This window comes from Portunus trituberculatus, chromosome 28 (genome assembly GCF_017591435.1).
Source record: "Portunus trituberculatus isolate SZX2019 chromosome 28, ASM1759143v1, whole genome shotgun sequence".
NCBI classification, from domain to species: Eukaryota; Metazoa; Arthropoda; class Malacostraca; order Decapoda; family Portunidae; genus Portunus; species Portunus trituberculatus.
Window position 1 is genome coordinate 6,401,056 of NC_059282.1, and position 5,000 is coordinate 6,406,055.

Sequence of the window (5,000 nt, forward strand, 5' to 3'; positions counted from 1 at the left end):
AAGGCTACAGTTGAAATTAAATAGATTAATGATAGTGTTTTTACTATTCTAGCGACAGATGGACAAGATTTCTACATTATTAACAGGAGAAACACTCTTGAGAACCAGACTAATCATCTCTGTGGCCTTGAGAAATAGACGTGGTAAGAGAGAGAGAGAGAGAGAGAGAGAGAGAGAGAGAGAGAGGGGGAAGAATTTCTGAATAAGCTCTATAGTGTGCGGTAAGAGAAAAGCAAGTGTGATATTTTACATGGTGTGTGAATGTGGGAGGGCGTAGCGTGTGCCTTGAGGTGTGTGGCGGGCGGGTGTGTGTTGGGTGCGTGATGAACGTGGGAAAGTCGTGCTGGACGTGGGAGAAGACTGGCAGGCGTGTCAAGTGGGTGGGTGGGGGTGTGTTGCGCCACGCCCACCCCCTCACCCCGCCCACACCGCCGGGAGAAGGTCGAGGGCGGATTAACTGTGGCGGAGGAAACAAGACCTGCCTCGTTAGGTCGTCTTCTCCTTCATAATGGCCTTCACGTCTCATTCTTCTTCTCCTGTCCTGCTCCTCCTCCCTCCCTCATTACATCATCCTGCAGATACCAATTTTTTTCTCTCTCATAATTCTTCCCTCGGAACGTAATCAATGATATGATACTAAAAATGTGTGTCATGTCCTCCTCCACTACCTCCACCTCCTCCTCCTCCTCCTCCTCCTCCTTCTTCTCCTTCTCTGGTGGCTAGTTAACACGGTACCGCAAGATGGAGATGACCTTCCAGCCTCCTCCTCCTCTTTCTCCTACTCCTCCTCCTTCTTCTTCTCTTTCTTCTGCAGAGTACCTCTTTTGTGGAATCTAGTCTTCTCTTTTACATCTGGTTTATGGCGTGTGTGTGTGTGTGTGTGTGTGTGTGTGTGTGTGTGTGTGTGTGTGTGTGTGTGTGTGCGTGTGTGGCCCGCGCCGTGCCTTAGTATTGTTATAAACACAGACATAATCTATGCAAATTAACTTATCAGGCAGTAAACCTCAGTTAGGGCCAACAAAGTGCAATAGAGGGTGACGAGTAGCGAGACAAAAGTGAGGTAATTTGTGTGTGTGTGTGTGTGTGTGTGTGTGTGTGTGTGTGTGTGTGTGTTATCTCCCCAAGGACAGGTGTAATATTGGCAGGGAGAGGCAGAGAGAGAGAGGGTAGAGAACACACACACACACACACACACACACACACACACACACAACCTCAAATCTAATAACGGACTGAGCCTCTCGTGCCTCCATATTCGCGTGCTGACCAAATACAAGTACGTACACACCCGAACCTGTCTTCACGCACACGAAATATTCACGTACATACACGTTCAGAAGCCTAAGTCAAGATCTCGTTTCCGTACATTCAAATCTCTATATTTACGTGTATGCTAAACTTTTCATCAGATCGCCATTAATTAAGTTAACGTAAGTAAGTACAAACCGGCATATCTACGCACAGACAAGTACACGCACATTTTTCGCTAAATCGACGCACAAGCCGCTAACTTTACGCACAAATCCCGGTAGAAATACATACAATACCCGAGAAAAAAAAAAATGAGAAAGTAAAAAAAAACATCTTCAGCATGCAGGGCCGCGAAGTGTGACTTTTAGCAGCCACCAGAAAACCATCAGGATAAACTTACCGCAAGTCGCCTCTCTCGATACTTAATACGCGGATTTTGACAAGTCTTTTTCCCCGAAGGAGGCGCCAAGGAAGGAGTGAAGGAGTTCCCGTCGGGGGTAAGAAATTATCCTGAAAGAGTGATCGAGGCACAGGTCATACGCCGCCAGACCCGAGAACGAGGCGTCACTTCTGCCATGAGGACGCGCGGGAGAGGAGGCGTGAGTGAGCCCAAGGGGAATGACTGGCAGTGCGCGATGCGAGCGAGTCAGTGGGTCGAGTCGTCACAGGGCGATCGCGTCACTAACCGTCCACACTCGCCGACGTCTCGGCCACTACTGAAGGGCCGCGCGGTCGGTGCTGCTGTGGTGGAGGCAGTGGTGGTGGTGGTGGTGTTGCCGCCTGGCCTCTGCGGATGCCTCGTCGTTGTCGTCCGAGCCACCACTGGTCGTTCCAGAACCTTGCTCACGCCGCCACCGCCAGACACCGAAGAACACCAGTCCCAAGGTGAGTCCCTCCTCCCCTGGCCACCGCGCATGCAACCAAACCTCCTTCCCTTCCTCCACTCCCTCCAGTCCCGCCCTCCCTCAGGTCCATCAGGTCCGTCCCCCTCCTCCCAATGGCTCTCGGCGCCCACTGTCCTCAGCCGTCGCAGTCTTTCTTTTGGCTCAAAAATTCGTCTTTTTTTTTTTTATATTAATTTAGTCTCTACTTCCATGTTCTGTTATTCACCGCCGCCTCTCAGCCCCGCCCCCGCCGCCTCTACCTCCCGCCCCGCCCCCGCCACGGCCAACTAACAGGACAGTGAGTGACGGCCGCGGAAGGAAATATCAAGTAGACGAAAAGGAAAGTTATGAAGAGTTTGAAAAGGTAAGAAAAGGGAAAAGGTCTGCTACTGAATTATCTACTACTACTGCTGCTACTACTACTACTACTACTACTACTACTACTACTACTACTACTACTACTAGTGGTGGTGCTGCTACTGCTGTTACAATTATTACATTTCCGTATTAATTAACCGCACGAGTCCACACGCCCCTCAAAAACACGACAAAAAAAAAAAAGTTACGCGGTAGTTCCATCCTGGCCTTGCAAAATTACTAATTACACCAACAACATTACTGTACCACCGCCACCACCGCCACCACCACCACCACCACCGCCACCACCACCACCGCCACCACCACCGCCAACAACAACACCGCTATTATCACCACCATCATCACCAGCATCACCACCACTACCACCATTACCACCACCATCACCAAACCCGACCATTAACATCCAAGTCCTTCTATCAACACACACACACACACACACACACACACACTCCTCCCGTCCACATTGTGTTGCCGATGTGTGAGTCACTGTGTGTTGCTGAGGGCAAGAAGCTCCTCCTCCATCATCTCCTCCTCCTCCACCTCCTTCTCCTCCTCCTCCTCCTCCTCCTCCTCCTCCTCGCGTGGATGGCGGGTTACAAGGTATGGAAGGGAGGTGAGTGGGATGAAACGAGTCAGTGAGTGGGAGTGGAGTGGGCCTAGAGTAGGAGGTTAATTAGGGTGGAGTGGAGTGGAGTGAAAGTGGAGTGGAGGTGGTGGTGTGAAAAATGACCAAGTAATTATCTGGTCTGCTTAGTTTGATCTTTATTTTCTTCCCCTTTCTTAGTTTTTTTTCTTGTTTATTTAATTATTTGTGTTTATTCTTTATTTCTCATCGGTGGTGATGGTGGTGGTGGTGGTATAGTAGTAGTAGTAAGATTATGACCAGTGAAATGAAGAGAAACACAATTTGTATAGATTAGAAAAGTAATAGATATGTAGGAATTGTATTTGCAGTATCAATATCAATAGTAGTAGCAGCAGTAGCAATAGTAGTAGTAGTAGTAGTAGTAGTAGTAGTAGTAATAGTGAAGCAGAAACAAGAATAGTAGCAGAAACAAGAGTAATAAAAGATAAAGGATAAAGAGAGTAACAAAAATAGCAGTAATAGAACTAGTACATAGTAACAGTAGTAGCAACACCACCATCACCACCACCACCATGACCACCACCACCACCACCACCATGACCACCACCACCATCACCACCATGACCACCACCACCACCACCACCACCAATAACAGCGGCAAATACCACTAAACAAGACAACAACATTAGGCGCACAATGAATGGAATCACTTTCAAAATCGAAGCGAGTGAAAAAAAAAGAAGCGGAAAAAAAGGGAAAAAAAAGGAAATCACAAAGGGAACGCTGTAACCAAATTCCGTATTGGGTCGGACCGGATTTGGGAATCGAGCGGACGAACCCCGAGGGAAATAAGGGCAAAATAAAGGGAAAATACGGCAAAATAAGAGAAAATTTAGGAGGAAAAGTTGGACTGAGTAAGGTGAGGTTGTGTCGCCACATTTATGAAGACTGCCACCCGAGAGAGAGAGAGAGAGAGAGAGAGAGAGAGAGAGAGAGAGAGAGAGAGAGAGAGAGAGAGAGAGAGAGAGAGAGACAGACAGACAGATAGACAGACAGACACAGACTCACAAAAATACAGACATACAGACACACACACACACACACACACACACACACACACACACACACACACACACACTCAAAACATATTCGTAAACACAGACAGAGAGACAAACAAAAACAGACACAAGGACAACCAGACAGACAGACACGCACAAAAAAAAAAGAAAAAGACAACAGAACAAAACAAGAAGAGACAAAAAAATTGAAAGCAACAAAAACAAAACGGAAAAGACACAAAAAGCAAAAGAAAAAAAGAAAACACTCGAAAAAAAAACGAAAAATGAAAACAAGGGGACACACACACACACACACACACACACACACACACACACACACAGGTCGCACATTCCCGTATCGCCAGGTAACCAAGTCGCCTTGTCACCGGAAGGAGCGGAGGAGGAGAGCAGATCGAGTCCTGCCAATTCGTCGACGCAATCACATCGACAGCCTTCCAGAACTCAGCCCACTCCCAGCCTGCCTATCGAGAGAGAGAGAGAGAGAGAGAGAGAGAGAGAGAGAGAGAGAGAGAGAGTAAGAAGGAAAGTACATACACAAGCAGAGTAAAGATGAGAAAAATATGAGAGAGAGAGAGAGAGAGAGAGAGAGAGAGAGAGAGAGATAGTAAGAAGGAAAGTACATACACAAGCAGAGTAAAGGTGAGAAAAATATGAGAGAGAGAGAGAGAGAGAGAGAGAGAGAGAGAGAGAGAGAGAGAGAGAGAGAGAGAGAGAGAGAGAGAGAGAGAGAGAGAGAGAGATGAATAAAAGGACAGCAAAAGGGAAAGTACATACAGAGAGAAAACGTGAGAAAATGCAAATTACAGAAGAATAAATGTGAGA

General features: G+C 47.3%; 1 protein-coding gene across 16 annotated transcripts in view; it reads right to left on the minus strand.

Moving 5' to 3' along the window:
• The window catches only part of LOC123510084 (protein madd-4-like), a 251,648-nt gene that overhangs the window by 211,567 nt on the left and 35,081 nt on the right, over nucleotides 1–5,000 (minus strand). For 5 of the 16 annotated variants that reach the window (XM_045264881.1, XM_045264879.1, XM_045264878.1 and 2 more), the window contains exon 1: nucleotides 1,652–2,203. The exons of 2 other annotated variants lie outside the window; for them this stretch is intronic. The gene's annotated coding sequence lies outside the window, so the exon portion shown is untranslated. Of the gene's footprint in view, nucleotides 1–1,651; nucleotides 2,208–5,000 lie in introns of those variants that run through there. 9 more of the 16 variants (XM_045264886.1, XM_045264885.1, XM_045264884.1 and 6 more) reach the window with 4 other exon arrangements.